The sequence below is a fragment of the Sminthopsis crassicaudata genome, chromosome 1 (genome assembly GCF_048593235.1).
Source record: "Sminthopsis crassicaudata isolate SCR6 chromosome 1, ASM4859323v1, whole genome shotgun sequence".
NCBI classification, from domain to species: Eukaryota; Metazoa; Chordata; class Mammalia; order Dasyuromorphia; family Dasyuridae; genus Sminthopsis; species Sminthopsis crassicaudata.
Genome location: NC_133617.1, coordinates 534464408 through 534486275, shown reverse-complemented (window position 1 = coordinate 534486275; position 21868 = coordinate 534464408). Strand labels below are relative to the sequence as shown.

The following is a 21868-nucleotide window of genomic DNA, read 5'->3' as shown; positions in this document are numbered from 1 at the left end:
TTCCTTCCTTTTTGTACAAGTTCCTCTGTTGACATTCTACTGGTTTTACATTTAGATTTCCCGGGTTTACCTTCATATCATGATGATACAATTAAGTAGAACTTCTCTAGAAGGTGATGTTATTATTGATCCATTAATTAGCTTTTTATTCATTTGACCAATTCTGATTTGCCCTATATATGCTATCATTCAGGATACACCTCTCCATCTCATTTACAAGGATATTTTGAAAGACTCAGTTCAATGCTTTGAGAATAATTTATTTAATTTTTGGTGAAGAATTGAGGTTAAGTGACTTGTCCAGAGTCATGCAGCTAATAAACATTGAGTGTTTGAGGCTGGATTTGAACTCAGGTCTTCCCGACTTCAGGGCTAGTGCTCTATCCATTGTACCATCTAGCTGTCTCCAGTTCAATGCTTTGAAATCCAAGTGTGCTTTGTCTGGAGTATTGCCTAGGTTTTTCAGTATAACAACCTATGAAAAAGAGATGAGATTGGTTTAGTATAAGCTATTCTGTATGAATCCATACTAATTTATAAAATATTACTTCCCTTTATAAGTAATTATAAACCATATGCTTAACAAATCATCAAGAATTTTTCCAAGGATTAATAGCAATTTATTGTTTCTAGGATCTATCTTCCTTTTTTTTCTAGCCCTCTTCAACTCTATAACACATCTGCCATTCTCTATGGAAGATCAATGGTACCTGCTCAGCAATCACATCTGCAAGTTTTTTCAGTACACCAAAATGCAATTTGTTTAGACCAAGTGACAAACTTATTGAAAGCAGCTAAATGGTTTTAAAATATATTGCTAATTCATTTATCTTGGGAGTTTGAATTCCCTATTAACCATTTTTCTTCTAGCCTTCCTAGTCTAAAAAATATTTTCCTTTATAGATAAAATTTGAATTGATGACTATTTTCTTTTTTATCCATTAACATAGGGCTATCAGTCCAAGTAGCAGATCTATCCTTTCTTTATTCTCTTTATCCGAAAATAGTTTTTGAAAATTATTTTGTTGTTCTCAGCATTTTAGCAAGCTACCTAATTCTATTCATTAATCTTTTTGATGTTCTATTGACTGGATCATTCCTTTGTATTCATCTTTATATACATATTAATTCATTATATGACCTTAATTATATCTTTTTACCTGCCTTAAAATATGGCATCATCATAGAGGCCTCCATTAACTAAATCATTTCTTTAGATGCCTTCATCTTTCTTTCTCTTCAGGATCACTCGCTATAGTGTTATCAAGATTTCATGATTCGAAATCTATTCCTGTCAGAGCCAACTTCTCTTTTAGAATTTCAAGTCCCTGAAGTCAAACCTAACATTTTCTCTGAATTTCCTAAAATCTACTCGTCCAAAATCCGGAGTATACACTTTGCTCAGCATTCCCTCTTTTGCTATTATAAACTCTAAAATGAAAACATGATTCAACAGAAAGGAATCTGGATTATAAATCAAAGGTACTGTCGGTATTACTTTCTACTTTGGCAAGTCACTATAGAATGGCCAGTCTCTGCAGAGTCTTCATTTACCAAATGAAAAGAGTGATAAACCAAATGACCTCTAAGTTACTTTCTAACCCTAAAAATGTGATCTATACTGAACGAGCTACACCCAGCAAAAGAACTCTGGGAGATGACTATGAACCACTACATAGAATTCCAATCCCTCTATTTTTGTCCACCTGTATTTTGGATTTCCTTCACGGGCTAAATGTACACTATTTCAAAGTCCGATTCTTTTTTACAGCAAAATAACTGTCTGGACATGTATACATAAAATTTATTTAATTTATACTCTAATATATTTAACATGTATTGGTCAACCTGCTATCTGTGGGTGGGGGAGGAGGGGGAAAATTAGAACAAAAAGTTTGGAAATTGTCAATGCTATAAAATTACCCATGTATATATCTGATAAATAAAAACTATAAAATAAATAGTGACAAGACTGACAAAATTAAAATAAAAATGTGATCTATTTTAATGGTCCAAGGGGAGGGATTTTACCCCACACAATTAATGTAACCATGGAAGATACAGATAGATAGTTGAGGCTGAATCAGTCATCCAAAAGGTATATGCTAAGTTTTTGATCGATCTGAAAGGAATGAAATTCTTGATCTTTGAATGAAAGTAGGTGACATCACACAGGAATACATGTGATTGAAGGGAATTAGTCGTGCCTTGTGAGATTATATATGATATTGCAAGCCAGTTCAGAGACTAGCATTTTAGCTCAGCAGTCAAGCTTTGGGAAGTTTCTGATTTGAGAATGCATTAAGGAGGCAGTTGTGTTAGAAGGAAGTGTATAAGGCATGAAACTATTTTCAGTGTTACATTCCCCTATCCTATTGACCATGCTATCATTAACTGGACTAGTCGCAAACTAGTTATGTAGTTAGCAGACAAGGATAAATTATACATATCAAAGAAACCCAGCTTAAGGATTTTTTAGATTCTCTCTCTATATATAATCTTAAAGAATTATTTCTCAGGGGAACTTTGTTTACTACTAGAACATTGTTTACCCTTTAATAGATCGTATATTCTCTGAATTTGAGCGCATTTTCTCAGGAAACCTTGTATGTTCAAGGGGAAAGTGTGCCTTACACTTTGGGGAGATTGTTTATAACTAGTTTTCCTGCCTTATTTTCCTCAGTAAATATCTCTGTTGTAAAAAATAATCAATGCTAACTGTTTAACTTGTATATGGAAGCACACTGGACTGGGGCTTGTGAAAAGCCAGTTCTCCATAACCCTAAAGAAAGAAGCAGTCAGCCACCCATTGGGGACCCAATACAACAATGAAAGTAGGAATTCAGAAATACACAATATATCTTGTGCTATAATTTACATAATAAAAGAACTCATTTCTGTTAATTGTCCAAAATCTTTCAAGGTGTAGGAAGCCATAGTCCAATTCTGAAAACTGACACCTTTATAGCTTTTAAAGAGCTGAAAAGTTCTTTAAATATATTGTTCACTTATTCTTCACAGCAGGTCTTTGAGGAAGTCTCTGTAGCTGTTATTATCCCCATTTTAAAAATAAGGAAAATGAGATTCAGAAAGATTAAATTACTTACACACCACCATCAGTTAGTAAGCATCAGAGACCAGATTTAAATTCACATTTCCCTAAATTCCAAACCTGGCACTCTTTCCTTTGCTGCTTAGCCAATATTAGCCTAATTTTCTCTCTACCTTCTCACCTGGACCCTAACCCTTCTGATAGCACAAAAAACTAGGTCTTCTCTTTCCAGTAAGTTGCAGTGATGGAGCAGTAAGAAGTGCAATTCCTGTTGATTATATTTTCATTGGCTGTTCTCCCAACTTGCTGGGAGAGTTACTCTGAATGCTGAAGCAGCAAACAATCTCTCAAATAAAAATCTATGTGTATGAAAGCCTAACCCAGTTCTCTTTTGTGCCCATCCCTTTTTCATCTTCCTACTTAAGTCAATTTGTCTTGCACAGGTCCTTGTCCTTTGTGTGTTTTAGGGATAGTGGACTTCCTTTTGTATCTTCTTGTCTCTGAGAAATGGGGAACTCCAAAGTGACTTCTAGACAGGTCAGTTAACCAAAAAGTGGGGCCTATGCGGTCTCCAAATTCATAATTAAATCTTATTCTTCTCAAGTTTCAACTATTTCATATTAGAGAAAGCAATCCAAAGTATCAGGGACAGCAATTTTTCCATGATCTTCTCCTCTTTAAAAGTCTGGTCCTCATTTGGTCCGAAGAAACTTTTTGCTTTTAAACGTCAGAATACTTTTTCCACTCAATTTTAAAGCCAGTCTTTCTTTTCTTAAAAAAAGTGATTCTTTATTTTCATCATAGCATCTATAATAATTAAATCCAGCATACTCATCAATATACATTTATTTTTATTGTAACTTAAGAAACTGAATATTATTCTAAGCTTGAGTCTGATTCATTGACAGAGGGCTAACATGATCAGATTGTTATAATTCCTTTGGCATGCAGTGCTTTTATTCCAAGGAAAAAGATTGATAGAAATCACTAAAAATAGGGCAAAAGGGTCCCTGGCTCCCTGCAGAACTGTCACTGCTGTAACTTTGAATGTGAAAGGCAGAAAAGCCAGGAAGCTTCCTCCAGAAATAATTTTAGCTGCTAATGTTACAGGTATATAGGTCCTCTGACTTCTGTATAGCTTAATCTCTTGACAGATATTCACTGAGCATTAAACACATTTTGAGCATGCCATGGAAACTACATAAAAATATCCCATCCAAAAAAACCCTGTTTTAAGTCCTTGCTATGTGCTGGGAACTGTGCTAAGTACTAGAGATAGAATAAGACAGTTTCTGCCCTCAAGAATTTTACAATTTAAAGGGAGAGATGAGGAAAGATAGGGTCAGTTAGGGAAACACTCAAGGGACTCTTGTTCTGTGGAAAACAGGCCGAGCAGCAGATGCAAAGTGAAGTGAGCTGTTTCCCTTTATAAAAGAAGGCATTGTGAGAAATTTGGTACTCTGCTTGCCAACCAATTGGAGAAGAGAAAAGTCTAGGGCTAATCAAAGCATAAGTTAGTTGGATGGTGGCTAGTTTAGAAGTGATAAACTTACCCTGGGAGGGGCATCTTATTCTGTGGATTTGAAATTAAGCAGAACAACAAATGCAAAGGGGAGCATAAGATAAAAATTTTACTTTTAAGGAACTAGATTAACATATATGAAACAAATGTGGGGGAAAAATAAGTATTTAAGCTCAACTGCATAATAAAGATTATCAACTGGATGCCTGGAGCCAAACAGAATGGTCTAAAGACAGAATCAGGAATCAAAAAAGTTTAATTTCGAAGTAAGGGTGAAAAGTTTGTAAGCAAGGAGTCAGATTATACACAAGCACTGGTATACATCAGGTATCAATTATCTATTCACAGCCAAGCCCATTTTTAGGATATATAATCTTGCTACACAACTTTGAGCATCTTCTCTCCCCAACACATAAACCTCAGTTTATAGCTGGATTGTTTCTTACATGTGGGGCCAAACCCATATCTGTTTATATTGCTAGGTATATTATTTGATTGCTGCATCTCACAGCAATAAAGCTTATGATTGTGTTATTTCTTGAGTGCCGATTTTCTAGAAATCTCAAACTCAGATATTTTCTGGGGCTAAATAAAGAAGAAGAAATTATAATTTGTTCAGGGGACAGCTAGATGGCACAGTGGATAGAGCACTGACCCTGAAGTCAGGAGGACCCAAGTTCAAATCTGGATTCAGAAACTTAATATTTACTAGCTGTGTGACCCTGGCCAAGTCACTTAACCCCAAATGCCTCTGGGAAAAAAAAAATTAGGGTGGAGAAGGGGAAAAAAAAAAGAGTCAAAGAAGGTTTAGTTGAAGGAGCTATATTTGAACAGGGCTTTAAAAGAACGAAGATTTCAATAAATAAGAAAGTTAAAGGAAAGGTGAGGCATTCCAGGTGAGAACAATGAATTAAACATACAACTAAAAAGCTAGAATAATAACAAATGAACAATCCCCACTTAAATAGCAAATTGGAAATCCTGAAAACCAAAATTGAGATTAACAAAGTAAAAAAACTATTGAAGTAATAAATAAAACTAGGAGTTGGTTTTATGAAAAGAAAAAAAGACAACCAGTAAGTTAGATAAACCCATTGGCTGATTTGATTTTTTTTTTAAATAGAAAATTATATTACCAGTATGAAAAAATGAAAAAGGAGAATGCACCAATAAAGAGAAAATTAAAACAATTATCAGGAACTATTTTGCCTAATTATATGCCAATAAATTTGACACCATAAATGAAACTGAAGAACATTTACAAAAACGGAAATTGCCCAGATTAACTGAAAAGAAAACAGAGTACTTAAATCGCCCCATCTTAGGAAAAGAAACTGAATAAACCATCAATTAACTTCCAAATTAAAAATCTTCAGGGCCAGATGGATTTACAAGTGAGTTCTACCCAACATTTAAAGAACCATTAATTCCAATGCTAGATAAACAATGCGGAAAAAGAGTTGAAGCAGAAATCCTACCAAATTCCTTTCATAATATAAATGTACTGCTGATATCTATATTAGGAAGAACCAAAACTAAGAATCGTATAGGCCAATTTCCCTAATGAATATTAATGCAAAAATTTTACATAAAATAATAGCAAGGAGATTACAGCAATACATCACCAGGTATATACATTATAGCCAGGTGGAATTTATACCAGTAATGCAAGGTTGCTTCAATATTAGGGTGAAAAAATTAGCATTATTGAGCATATCAATAACAAAAACATGATTATCTCAAAAGATGCTGAAAAGGCTTTTGACAAAATACAGCACTTATTCCTATTAAAAGCACCAGAGATGATAGGAATTAATGGAGCCTTCCTTAAAATGATGATTTCTGAAACCAACATCAAGCATTATCTTTAATGAGGATAAACCTTTCCAATAAGATAAAGGGTGAAGGAAGGGCTTATTATCACCTCTATAATTCTATATTATACTAAAAACGTTAGCTATAGCAGTAAGAAAATATAAAGAAATAAAAGAAATTAGTGTAAGGAAGATATAAAACTATCACTCTTTACAGACAATATGATGATATACATAAAGAATCCTAGCAAATCAATTGAAAAAAATATTTGAAATAATTAACTTTAGCAAAGTTATAGGATGTAAAATCAACCTACATAAATCATCAGCATTTCTATATATTATTTAAAAAGTCCAAGAGCAAGAGATAGAGAAATTTTATTTAAAATAATCATAGATAATATAAAATCCTAAGGAACCTACCTGCTAATACAAACCCAAAAACTATATAAATACAATTACAAAATACTTCACACAAATAAAGTCAAATCTAGAAAACGGGGGAAATATCAATTACTCACAGATAGACCAACCCAATTCAATAAAAATGACAATCCTGCCTAAATTAATTTACTTATTCAATCTCATACTAAACTTACAAAAATATTTTATAGAGAAATATTAACCAAATTCATCTAGAAGAACAAAAAGTCAAGAATTTCAAGTGAATTAATGAAAAAAAGTAAAGATGAACTATCTATATCAAATCTTAAACTATATTATAAAGCAGTGACCATAAAACCTATCTGATATTGGCTAAGATATATAAGATATATACGTGTGTATGTGTGTGTGTGTGTGTGTGTGTGTGTGTGTGTGTGTGTGTGTGTATGTGGATCAGTGGACACAGTAGTAAGTGACCACAGTAATCTAATAATAGATAAACCCAAAGACCACAGCTTTGGGGACAAAAACTCACTATTTGATTAAAAACTTGGGAAACTGGATATCAATATGGCAGAAATAATGTATAGACCAACATTATAGATGATACACTAAGATAAGGTCAAAATGGATTCATGATTTATCTATTAAAGGTGATACCATAAGCAAATTAAAAGAGCAAGGAATAGTTTACCTGTTGAATCTATGTAGAAGGGAAGATTTTTTTTTTCCTGTGGAATTTTTTTATTTTTTTTTATTAATAGTTTTTATTTACCACACGGGTAATTTTACAACACAATTTTCTAACTTTTTGTTCTAATTTTTCCCCTCCTTCCCCCCAACCTAGATGGCAGGTTAACCAATACATGTTAAATATATTTAAGTATAAATTAAATACAATATATGTATACATGTCCAAACAGTTGTTTTGCTGTACAAAAAGAATCGGACTTTGAAACAGTGTACAATTAGCCTGTAAAGGAAATCCACAATGCAGGAGGACAAAATTAGAGGGATTGGGAATTTTATGTAGTGGTTCATAGTCATCTCCCAGAGTTCTTTCGCTGGGTATAGCTGGTTCAGTTCATTACTGCTCTATTGGAACTGATTTGGTTCATCTCATTCTTGAAAATGGCCACATCCATCAGAATTGATCATCATATATTATTGTTGTTGAAGTATATAATGATCCGGGGCAGCTAGGTGTGCAGTGGATAGAGGACCAGCCCTGAATTCAGGAGGACCCGAGTTCAAATCTGGTCTCAGACACTTAACACTTCCTAGCTGTGTGACCCTGGGCAAGTCACTTAACCCCAGTCTCAGGAAAAAAAAAAAAAAAGTATATAATATATACAAGTATATAATGATCTCCTGGTCCTGCTCATTTCATTCAGCATCAGTTCATGTAAATCTCTCCAGGTCTTTCTGAAATCATAGAAGGGAAGAATTTTACAAGAGATAATGTTACAAAATGTAAAATGGATAATTGTGATTGTATCAAATTAAAAAGGGTTTGCTAAAAGAAAACCAATGTAGCCAAGACAGAAAATGTCTCTGATAAAGGCCTCATTTCTCAAATATATGGAAAACTGAGTCATATTTATAAAACACAAATCATTCCATAGTTGATAAATGGTCAAAGGATATGAGTAGGCAGTTTTCAGATAAAGAAATCAAAACTATATATAGTCCTATGAAAAAATATTCTAAATCACTATTGATTAGAGAATGCAAATTAAAACAACTCTTAATTATCACTTCACACTCATCAGATTGGCTAATATTACAGAAAAGAAAAGTGATAACTGTTGAAAGGGATGTGGAAAAATTGGGACACTAATGCACTGTGGTGAATTTGGTTGTTGTGAAACTAATCCAATCATTCTGGAGAGCAATTTGGAACTATGCCCAAGGACAATCAAACTGTGCATACCTTTTGATCCAGCAATATCATACTAGTAGGTCTGTATACCAAAGAAATTTTTAAAAGGGCAAAGGACCCAACTTGTACAAAAATAGTTATAGCAGCTCTTTTTGTGGTGGCAATCAATTAGAATTGGAGGAAATTTCCATCAATTGCGCAATGGTTGAAGAAGTTGTGGTACATGAATACTATTATGCTATAAGAAAGGATGAGCAGGTAGATTTCAGAAAAATATGAAAAGACTTGCATGAACTGATGCAAAGTGAAATGAGCAGAATCAGGAGAGCACTGTACACAATAACCCCAACATTGTACAATAATCTTCTATGCATAACTTGCCTATTACCATATAGTAATTCAGTTCAATTCCAAAAGACCCATGAGGAAAAAAAAAAAAATGCTATTCACAAACAGAGAAAGAACTGATGGAATCTGGATGTAGATCCAAGCTTGCTATTTTCATTTTTTTTTTCTATTGATCTATTTCTTCTTTTACAACCATGATTAATATGGAAATACTTTTACATGAAAATAAAGACTTATACAAATGCGCATGTGCATATGGATCTTTTCCCACTGCCTTTGAATAGGTAGGTAGTAAAATGACTAGAGTCTTGGGCCTGGAGGCAGGAACACCTGAATTCAAATTCAGCTGTAGATACCTATTAACTGTTACCCCCTGCATTTATAATGGTATACCTCCTATGGCTATTATGAAGATCAAATAAGACCCTATTTGTAAAACTTTTATATAGCACAATGTCTGGACATTGTATAATTGTCAAATAGTTTTATTCCTTAGACTATATTTTTAATTTTGCTGTTTTAAAGGATATGTAGAGGTTAATAACTTTTGGATATAACATCAAATTTCTTGCCAAAATGGTTGAACCAATTCACAACTCCACAACATGTCTTATTTGCTCATTGCCCTTTTAATAACTGCGATGTCCTACTCTTTGTCAATCTGATGGGTGTGGGTCAATTATCTGGGCTATTTTATTTCTCTTATTATTTGTTATTACTTATTATTACAAATTGAAAGTAATGATTACACTGGCAACAGTATATAAAATGGAGTAGAACGAGTAGAGTCTGGAGGCAGGCAAGCTAGAAAATTTGCACTAATTTAGGCATGAGATATTAAGAGCCTAGATGAGGGTAATAGCAATAGGAAGAGAAAGGAATGGATGCATACAAAAACTTAAACAAAGCACATTTTGAAAGAATACATTTTTCTTTAGTTAACTTACTTTTTCTTTTAGTTAACTTTTTTCTAGAAGGGTTAGAATCACCATCAATAATTACTTTAATGAGTTAGAGGACTAGAAGATAAAAGATTCTTCCTGGAGGAATCTATTAGCTATGTAGCTATGGCCCATTGAGAGCCTTAACAACATCATCCTGTAAATAATATTATGTCACTATTGTTGAAATCAGAGCTTGGGTGGAAGTAGAACTGGAGAAACTCAGGTAAGACACTGGAGTTGGAGAGAGTTTGCTGATCAAGAGAAGAACATAGACAAAGCCCATTATTTTAGGACTCAGATACCAGAAAAGTGAGACCAGAAAGTGTATATGAGACCAAGAAATTTGTTCAAGAAAAGAATGGGTAGAATATAAATCTAATAAATTGAGATTAAAGGAAAGTCTAAGAGAATTTAAGTAGGGATAACCAGGTCGAAAATGTATTTGCAAGAGAGGTAACATTAGAGAGCTCTGGAAGCAGATTTCAACAATCAGTAATTTCTAAAGGAAAAGAGAAAGAGGAAAAAAAAATAGGGGGGAGGTAGGAACAAAGAAAGAAGCTAGATCTATTTAAAACTGATCTAAAAGACTAACTTTTTGGCTCCTTTTTCTAGAGGGAGGCTTGGTCTCAGAGCTTTAGGTCAAGAATGAATTTTTAGGTGGCAGTTAATCAGGCAAACTATTAAATCTCTCCTCTAACATTAGTCTTTCCTCCCTAACCACAGTGTTCCTTCTCATCCCAGAGCAAGAATACTGGTGCTGGAATAAAATCCTCTTTCCCTGCCATATAGAAAAGGAAGCAGGCACCAGGATTGTACTTGCCAGCAATAAGCATAAAACTAAATGTTGAACAAATGGACAAATAAAGCTACCAGAGTTAAAGAATGAGACTTTTGCCCTGGACTTGAACACAGTATATAATGTAGGCCAAATTGAGCTGACCTGGTACCTCAGGTTCAAGATAGGAACTTAATGAAAAATTTGGACTCCATCTAAAAATGATCAAAATGAGATTAATTTAATCATAGCAGAGAAGGTATATTCAGAGAAGGGAAAGGATATTTCCCAGGATACAGCTGATTCATTCAAGAGTAGTTTCCTTGTGTTAGTTCAACCAGTATAGAACCTCAGAGCCCACTCAGCTAAAACTCCTCATGTTAAGAAACTTTAAAATTGTAGTGACCCTATTTAGGCTTAGTCTCCTGAGCAAATTAAGTCAAGACAAGAGTTTCAGTACATTTATTTTAAAGAGAAAAAAAAAAAAAAATCCAACCTACACAGCAGGGCACCTGGTATATATTCCTACAACCACAGTTTGTATATACCAATTGAAATAAATTATGTCATCTTCTTGATGCAAAGTGAACACATAACCCTATTTGCTAAAAATAGGTTAAAGGATGAGATCTTTGTTCTTGACTTATTCTAGCCTTGAAGACATCTCTCTGTATAAGGGGTGGATACCACCATTGTGCATAAGAAATGTTAGTCAGTCCATAGAGGATGAGTAATTGAGTGATGTCATTTGGATATGATTGATTGGAGATTTTTAGATCTGAGCTAGACTTTTAGACATGAGCCTATAAATAGGATCAGACAAATTTTCCAGAGAAATCAGAACAAGAGCATCCTAAACCACGTATCACATACACATACCAAACTTGACTTCCTAGGGGAAAGAAAGTCTGCTTATCTAAACATTCCTCTTTTGGGGGATCATTATCTCCTAGAGATATTAGGAACCAGAGGCAGCAGTGAAATGAAAGTACTACAAAACCCATCTTCCTGGGGATGTTGTGCCAAAATACAGATGCGAGAATGAGACCAATATGATTTAAGTGCAGAGTTTATTGTAGCCGGCAGCTGCGAGAGAAAGTACCCAAATCAGGCAGCCCTGAACAAAGGGAGAAGGAGGTTTATAAGAGTTAGAACTACCAAGGGGAGGGGATTCTATAGCATTAGTGGGAACTACAGAAGCAGGAGGTACAGCAAAGGCTACATTTCTTAATGCTAGGCTGAGACAAAGGAATGGGCTTTGAGTGCATATGTGACCATAAGGTTGGCTAACTAAGTGAAACATGCTGTAAAGGCAGGATATTCCCAAGGCTAAACGAGGTGAAAAAATACTGAATGTTCCAGGAAATAGCATTTTCATAACATTTTTATAACCTTGAGAAGTTACAAGAAGCTCCCAGCAGTTTCAAGTGTTCCCCTTCCTCATATGCACAAGAGGGTCACACAAAGTTCAGTACTTCAGGGAGAGGAGTGGGATTTTCTCCTGAAAGCCCAGAGTTTTTCAATCAAGCATACAAGAAAATGGAAGAATACGTATATTGTACCACATATATCATACCAGGACTCCAGGAAAAGACTAAACAAGTATTTAACCTTTTACTAGAGGGTAAATGATTTATAAAGACATTATAAAGTCTGACAGAAAGGGTTTGGGGTTGACTTTTTAGCAACCCCAACAAGTAAAGAATCCCCTTTCATAAAACCCCAAACTTTAAGATTATACTATACATCTAAATTATTAGACAGGAGCTTACTACGAAAGATGAAGGGTTGAATCAAGCTTTCCCATTTCTGTGGAACTGCAGAACATAGGAAGCCTACACAATGAGCCACAGATATAATCTGTGGCCCAATTATTGGGTTCAGTCGGGAGGCCTTAATATAACTCCCTCCATATCTTATGTTTCTACCAAATGTTTCCCAATTTTATCTACATTTATATAATCACACACATACACACAGTGAAAGGGAGAGGAAAGGGGAAGTACTAATGGATTTGCAGATAGTGTTATTTAAGTACTTGCACTCACACAGAAGCTGAGGGATAATTTTACATTGAGAAATGATTTTCTCAGTACCAGGGCTGTGGTTGTAGACTACCAAGTACTTTTGTCTAGGAATCCTCAAATTCAGGATCACAGAAAGGAGGCTATTTGACTGAAGTTCTTGGCTATTGAGTCAACAATTCTAATGTGGAACTGGGATGCATATAGCCTTCCAGACATAAAGTATTTGACAGATGATTTTGTTTAGTCAAGTCTCTTGCCAAGCTCTCTTAAAAATTTTTTTTTAATCCTCAACTCCTTTCTTTTTAATGAGGCATAATATTAATAATGTTCCATCTTCTTTCTTTGAAAAGTTTTATATATAAGTATATTCCAAAATGGCATTACCCTTGTCTGGTATACCTCTGTCAAATAAATCAAATGTTTGTTGATAAAGTTCTTTTTAAATTCCTAGGTTTTTTGGTGTGTGTTTTAATTGGTTTATATTGGTTCAGATTCTGTAAGTTATTATTATAGCTTGTGTCAATGATCTTTCTTAAACTTTTTTTTTTGACATAACTAGTGTAATTGAGTCTGGCTGCAATTATTTTAATTATATGTTTTTCTTTTATTTCTATTAGTTTTAATTTTTATCTTTACTCTAAGAAATCAAAAACTCAACAATGGTCTCAATTGACACACACAGACAATTGATTCAAGAATGTTTCCCAAATCACTTCCATGTTATATTAATAACAATTATTTTCCTTCTGTTAAAATATAATCAATTCTATTTTTGTGATGTTATTAAATACTTACCATGGTCATTGTCTTCTGATCCTTTTTCTTGAAAGTAGAATTCCTCTACTTTTTTCATTCTTCACAAGAGATGTGAAATATAACCAATGGCAATATATAAACTACAAATATTTTTATACCATTAGCCTGAAATTTTATCTTGGGCACGGCAATAGGAAATTACCAAATGTTCTATGAAATGATGCTTTGCATAGTGAAATTTCAAGATTAATACCATTTAGTTCCTTTAAATATAAATAAATGCATATTTAATTAAGTTAACAATTGAGAAAATTTGAGTGGAAATATAATTCATTGACAGTCAATTAGATTATTTTTCTCTTAGGAAAACTCCCATAAAACAACTAGCACAAATAAAAATGTATGATTTTTATGAGAGAGGTATGGAATTGACCTTAGGTTCACCATGTTGACTATGTCAGCAGAATACAAGCTCTGCTTTATATGTAAATAATAATATTAATTTTTCTACCATGATTACATCTTCCTCAACAATGAATACGTTGATCATTAGACAAGGATATATTGTTGGTCATTGAATGAGGATCTGATATTTAGAGTGACAATCATTAAGTAAATGTTTAAAGGCTGGCCTAAAAAACAGTAATTTTTGGCACCTTTTGCCATCTTTTCTACTAGCAGAAGGTATTAATCAGAGAGCTGTTTGTTGTATATTTAAAACACAATCACAGACCAGCCAAGTTACTCATAACATACATCTCTGTATTTAGGTAGGCAGATCCTTTGGAAACCAACTCAGCTTGTTGCCAGGCCAATATTCAAAACCTTTCCAAAACAGTAGAATCTGTTAGAGCTTATAGTCTCCCAACATAGCCTTTGAGAACCCAGATGGTTGTTAACTGTGTTGATCCAAACACCCTTCTTAGTGCCTTTTCTTTTCCCACATCTGTCTGACCACTGCCTCTTTGAATCCCTAGCTTTCTTCAAGATGCAACTTAGGTGAATTCTGCAGATTTGGCTGATTACCCTATTTGTTAACATTTCCTCCCTCTTACAATTATGAATACACATATTTTGTGTATATTCATCTGTACAGAAGTTGTGTCCCTTCAGCAGAAACTAAGCTAAAAAGAAAGGATTTTTAAAAAAATTTTTTCTTTATATTCCCAGTCCCAAACATAGTATTTTATACATTGTATGTGCTCAATACATATTTGTTGAACTGAACTCTTTCTTATCTGAACTCTGAACTGAACTCTTTCTACATCTACTGATGATAACTTAAAACTGTTACATCCACTATTAGTTTCTTCTCACCTGAAGAAATGCGCTTTCCTCTTCCTGGATGCCATGTCTGTGGTATATTTGACAAGGAGAACCTCAGAGCATTCTCAGAATAGGTCACTGACAACACTGTAGTTATCTCATGAATATCACTCTCCCCTCCAAAACTGATGGGCTAAATCCAGATTCCTAATCCCCTCAATTGATCTACAGGAAAACATGGACAAATAGGATAAATAGAGCTCTGTCTCCTGGCAATTGGCACAAAAACATAACTTTATCTTTGAATGGGATATTTTTCTGAGGCAAAATTGATTTATGCATAAGCTTCTCAATGCTGTGGACACAACATTTCCTAATTTAACTGGTTCTTTGAACTTCTTCTAAGGAAGAGTCTACCATGCCTCTTTCAATAATAAAGTGCCCAATAAAAATGGACAAGGATAAAGAATGTTCATCAGTTCAAAATCCCAACTGTAATTATATTTTATCATCTACTGAGTAGGGACAAATGAGACAAATATAACCATATGTGGGAGGGGTGAAGGACTGGAAAACATGTATGAAAGGTACCGAAAAAAATATATATTATATATATATATACATATATATATATATATATATACATACATATATATGTATATATATACACACATTATATATACATATACATACATATATACATACACACACACACACACATATATATATATTTTTATATATGTATGTAGGGAGATATGTAGTCAGAGCATTTAGGCTGAAGGGTGGGACACTTGTGAACCAAGTCCCCAATGTCTCCTGGTGAATTTAATGAACTTCTGATCTGGCACATAGTTTCTCTTAGGCATTAATTGTCTGGATTTCTGAAGGTTACTGTTAAGTATTGTTCTGCTGCACACATAGTTCTTTTTGTTTCTTGTTTCTTAAGCTTCAGCTTAAGTCTGCGGCTGAGGCACTACCTTTTTCTCACAAGTGGATAATGAATGAATTCTACTATCTCTCTTTTAGCTTAGAGCTCAGAGACTCAAGCTTCAGTTCTTTTAAGGAAACATGCGCTTCACTTGAGGAAAAAATCTTTGGCTGCTTTTTTCCATAAAGATATGAAGATCTGTCAGTTCCAAGTCTCTATGTCTTAATTGAGGATAGCTCTTTTCCCCAGAAGGAGAATCTTTTCTTTGAGGGACCATGATGTACCTTTTACCTCAGAACATATGATCCGATAAAAGCTGTAGCCCCAACTTTTAAACTGTCTGTGAACCTTACATACTGATTTTCACCATTAGCAATTTCTTTATCCCAAGCCTTTACTGGCATAGTAAAGGCTTTTGACTTTTGTTAGTTTCTAATTGTTGACCTATCTCTATTTAAAACCACCATTAGAATCTATCTGCCTTTCAACAAACCACCTGCCTCAAGCCTTACATTTTTTCCCATGTTCTTCCCCAGCAAGATTCTTTGGATCTCTCGTAAGAATCAAAAAAGAGAAAAAATAAAAGAGGCCAAGTGGGCCTTGATAGAACATTGCTTTCTACCCCAATTCTTTGTTCTAAAACCTGAATTTATTATGTTTATGTGGCCAACAAGAAGCATCCATGGCTTTCAGCTATTTAAGTTATTCATCAATAACTTTTTAAACTTTAATATTTATTTTTTCCCCAATTGCATGTAAAAAGAATTTTTAAAATTCATTTAAAAATGTTTGAATTTCAGATTTTTCTTCCTCTCTCCCTTCTCTTCCCTTTTTCTTTTGGAAAGGCAAACAATTTGATATGTGTTATGGTTTTGATATGGGTGTGGAGTCATGAAAACATATTTCCATGTTAGTCATGTTGTGAAGGAAAAGACAGACAAAAACCAAAACAAAACAAGAAAAGTAAAGTAATGAAAAACAGATTCCACCAGTTCTTTCTCCACTAATGGATAGCATTTTTCATCATTAGTCTCTTTTACAATAATAATGTCCTTATATCAGAAATATATTATTGCTTTGTTGAGAATAGCCAACTCATTCACAGTTGATCATCATACAATATTGCTATTCTATATGCAATTGTCTCCTGGTTCTGCTTATTTCACTTTGTATCGGTTCATATCTTTTCAGGTTTTTTCTGAGATCATCCGGTTCATCATTTCTTATAGCATAGTAGTATTCAATCATAATCAGATACAATAACTTTTTCAGCCAGTCCCCAATTTATGAAGATTCCCCTTCAATTTCCAATTCTCACCAACAAAAGAGGTGTTATAAATATTTTTATACATATAGGTCCCTTTCTTTAAAAAAAAAAAATCTCTTAGGAATACAGACCTAATAGTAGTATCACTAAATCAAATGGCATACATTGTTTGATAGCCTTTGGGACATAGTTCCAAATTATTCTATAGAATGTGAATTAGTATGCAATTTCAGCAATAGTATATTAATGTTTCAATTTTCCTACATTCCCTCCAACATTTGCCGTTTTCCTTTTCTATCATATTAGTTAAACTGATATTACCAAGTAGTTTTGTAGGATTCTTAAGAAATCCAGGTTAAAGAGCATTATGAAATTTTGATCAAAATAGTAGATGAATAGGCATCCCTTCCTCATTATATAACCTGTGCATTTTAATATGTCAAAAGTCATCATTTCATTACATATAAACTACTAACAATTATCAAAAAATAATGAATTTTCAGTCATTGCTGTGATACAATACATTCAAATAAGGACACAGGGAGGAATGACTCCTGTCCTACTCCTAGGATGTATTCTTTCCTCAGTTTTGCTACTTTTCTCTTTCTTAAAATACTACATTCTCAAATATGCATTTTTACTTCCTTTCATATTGTTTTTTTCTTTAAGACTTAGTCATTTCCATTTCTTCATCCTTTCTATTTTTCTACTTTTCCTGCAAAACTATTAGCCTAGTTGAAGTATAGCATAACTATTCATATAAAGCCCTAAGATCTGCATTTATTTCTGGTAGTCTATAATTTTTCTGGTGCTAGAAAATGACTCAGTGAAAGATAGCTCTTTCCTTGTAGGAAAACTGAAAAGAAAAAAAAAATCTATATCTAATCCAGTAACATCTGATTATGTCATAGTCATACCTAGCTTTATTATTCTTTTGTGTTTTTGTTCAAGCCAAGGAATGGCTACAATTGTTGAGGCAACAAATTTGTCTTCAAACAATTATCTACAAAACCTTGATAAAAGCAAAGGAATTATTACTTTAATCAGGCATGGGAGGGAGACTATGATAGGGCCAAAAGTAAAGTCCAGTCCTTTAAAGTCCAATTTCCTACTTCTTGAAAAGTAGACAGTGGGGAGTAGAAAAGAAAAAATAACAAATATAATCTTAAATCATTGTATTAAAAATTTGGTAGTTCCTGAAGCCATTCATTTATTCTAGAGCAAACTGACCAACAATGTTTGAAATTACTTCCTTTTTACCCTGGTCATCTCCACATTATGGTACACCATGCTTTTTCTGTTCCAGATATCCTCTTCATCTCCACCTGATTTTTTTCATAAGATAAAGATGACTGAGGTTGAGAAGTCTTCTTTTTTTCTTTTTTTCCCCACTCAGTTCTTGTTCCTTTTCTCAGTTCTATCTTCTATAATGTGGCAAAGGCCATCATTTCATTACATATAAACCACTAAACAATCATCAGAGAATAATGAATTTTCTGTTACTGCTGGGATAATACCTAGGGAGGAATGGCTCCTGTCCTATTCCTAAAATACATTCTTATCTCAGATTAGCTATTGTTCTCTTCCTTAAAATATCACATTCTAGAACATACATTTTCTACTTCCTTTCACATTGTTTTTGCTTTTGTCTTGAGTTTAATCCCTTTTCCACCTTCACATCATATGACTTTGTTTTCCTTGGTTCTCTTTGATTCCTTTTTTTCTTCTTAATTTCTAGATTTCTAACTGCTGTGACTTCAGCTAAAATGAAACAAGACAATGTAGTTTCTTAAACTTTTCTGTTTCCTTAGAAAAATTTAGTGTAAAAAAGAATAAGATTTTACTGCAATTAGTACAATTAATTGTGATAACCTCAACTTGTCTATCAACTTTTAAAAACATTTATATAATAAATTGAGATTTTTTTTTTTGAAGAGAGGGGAAAAAAGTTTTTATTCAGCCAAATCCTTTGCCCAAAACAAACTATTCATAGAAATCTATAAGGATCATTTGGTTCTACCAGAAATTTGAAATTATAAATATGAATTATATTCTTGATTCATAAAAATTGTACATACCATTTAGCATGAAATAGACTTACTATAGGTAGGTCTTTTGGTGCTGTTTACAACTTTCTTTTTTATGGAGCTTAATTACATTAAGTAATTAGCTCAATGTCTAGCATAAAGTAGATGCTATATAAATCCTTATTCCCTTCTCTTCCCAATTCCACATACTCACCAAGCCTCCTAAACTCTGGCCATTACTCATTTCTCCTCTCCCAAAAGTATACTGGACTCCATTCCTGAAAACACCCAGGATCATAATTATCTTGCCCTAATTCAGGCCTCTAATCCCATTCTGGATCATCTTCATATAAACCACCTTTCACATTCCCTCACCTCCACCTCTTCCCAGTTCCTCTTTTTGTGCTTTCCTTTCCAAGTAAAATGTCAGCTTCTTCAGGCAAAAGTCTGCTTGCTTACTTGTATTTTTATTGCCTGTGCTTAACACAATACTTGGGATAATCAATTCATAAATACTTTATTCTAAAGCAGACTGACCTATAGGTATTGCTGTTAGAGAGAAATCTTTTAATTAATAGACATTCCCAATAGGTTCTAAATTAAAATTATCTGGATGAAATAGTCAAGAACTTATTTTTGCTCAATTAAATACTTCATAGAAAAAAATTACACTAGCATCTCTACTGATTCAAACTCTGAATACTGTTTTACTCTAACTGAAAAACATAGCCTTTTCATTTCCTGATTTCTTATTGCCAACCCATAGTGTAAATGAACACAGAAAAGAACATTTGGGAATTGTGCATATGGCCTACTTTACATATGGGACAGAGAGAGAGAGACAAAGAATTCTGAAAATTTACAGCCATCTTCACTGGAACAGAGGCAACTAAGGAAGGCAAAGAAATAGGTTTTTGTGACCTCAAGTAAACTTTTCCACTTTGTGTACTTCATTTTCTTCACTGGAAAAATGACAAAATCATAGAATTTAGAATTGGAGGGAGAGGAACTAAGGCTTTAATTAAATTAAATTAAAATTTAATCTCTAAATATCCTGTGATTCATCACATATAAACACAAGAATTGATTTCTAGTTAGGATGAGAACTGAAAATACCTTTAAGTTGCAGAAAAGGTGTCACTTTTGCTCCTTCTTTCTTGCTAGGAAGTCTTTGAGCAGGGCAAAGGGTATCTTGGACTAAGTGAGGGTGAAATACAAAACCAAAATTTTCATTTGATAGATTTGAATTCACAAAAACAGTGTGTAAAGTTGTTGGGCCTGGTGAGAATAAAGAAAGAAAAAATAATGGGTTGAGCAGGCACAGCTGCCTTAGCAACATCAGAGACTGTAGTGGTTCACTAATAACTAATTTGCCACAGCTGCTTCCAAGGCCACAGCCGTCTCAGATAGACAATCCTAAATCTGTAATCAGAAACTGGGAGGCAGCAGCTGAGCCTGCTAGAGATGAAAGATCCACCATAATTTAAACACATGCCCAGGGCAGCAGCAGCAATAAAATTAAATCTTCCTTCCAGTCTACCCATCCACCATACAAACAAGACCAGTTTATATCAGGTAAGTAAACCAGCATCAACAAACACACTTTGGTTCCATTCCTAGAAAGTGTTCATAATTGTATCTGCTTCTTTGCATTTTCTATAACAAATCATGCAGCCTTTCACAGGAAGGCATCAACACTTCCAAAATGAATTGATTAATATTGGTTTTAGTATTTTTGCAGACCACAAAATACACTTTATATTTGTGCTGCAAAGGTTTTGGTAGGAAGGGGATTGAGTGATTCTGCTGGAGAAAGTGTACATTCTAACTTCATTCTCTTGTAGAATCATGGAGCATTCCAACTAAGTTATGAGGAGAGTGTCCTTGACTACTCCCAATTTAAGACTTTGTGGCCAAATAAAGGACCTGGATTCTTGGCCTCTGTGTTTGTTCTTTTCTGTCTAAGTGAAAGATATGGAGCCTCTGATGCTGTGAATCTCAAAAAGTCTGGAGCAGTGCTATAATATTGTGACATTTTAGTGTCTGCCTTTGAAGTTTGTATAGATAGCATCATTGATCTCAGGAACAAAAAAATAATTTTCAGAATCCAGTCCAACAGTAGCAATGACAGACTCATCCAGCAGCAATATCACTCGTGGACATAATTTTGTGGGAACATGATGTATGAATTATACTAAAAATGAGTTTATCACCCTTCTAAAAACAAGTTGATACAGAGAAAAGAATGTGATTTGTTATATCTGTGAAGAAAATACTTTTTTGTGAAGACTAATTGATGTTGGGTGGTTAAATGGAAATGGGCAGCTACTCAATGGCATCCAATAGTGTGGAGTTGAGCCAATGGCAATAGAAAAGAGAAAAACCTAAAACCTCTCATTGTGTCCTAGAACCTGGAAGACCAGGAATAACCAGCATGACTTCATGAGGTTAAGCCAGAGTGAATTCACTACTGGTAAATACATTATTTTCCTGATATAAAGTATAATCAGATAAGTAAACCATTTGCAGAATTCTTAAATTCATAGCATTTATCTGAACAGGAAAAATCCCAAAATCTCTTTCCAGGTTCCAGAGAACCTGAGAGGTCTCTGAAAGTAAGACTGGCTGCTTAGTCTTGATTCCATAGATTTCATTGCTGATTCTGAAAAGAATTTCCCTCCAAAGTATAGAACTATTATTCTATCAATGGTTAAACATTTTGGTTGATGGACACAGGATACTTATAGGGTGGGGAAGGCCTAAAAGATTTCTTCTTTACATGCCAAACACTAGGTTTAATCCTCAAAATGACTGCATTCCATGTGCTACACACACACACACACACACACACACACACACACACACACACACACACC

At 33.9% G+C, this 21868-nt stretch overlaps 1 protein-coding gene and 1 long non-coding RNA gene across 2 annotated transcripts in view; one reads left to right on the top strand and one right to left on the bottom strand.

Moving 5' to 3' along the window:
* LOC141550846 (uncharacterized) overlaps positions 1-21868 on the top strand; it is a 153030-nt gene that overhangs the window by 97377 nt on the left and 33785 nt on the right. The gene's annotated exons all lie outside the window — the stretch shown is intronic.
* Positions 66-20265, bottom strand: LOC141550848 (uncharacterized). The gene is made up of 3 exons (XR_012484689.1): positions 20109-20265; positions 14822-14995; positions 66-475 (listed from the first exon to the last, which is right to left on the bottom strand). It is a non-coding gene; the product is annotated as an uncharacterized LOC141550848 (long non-coding RNA).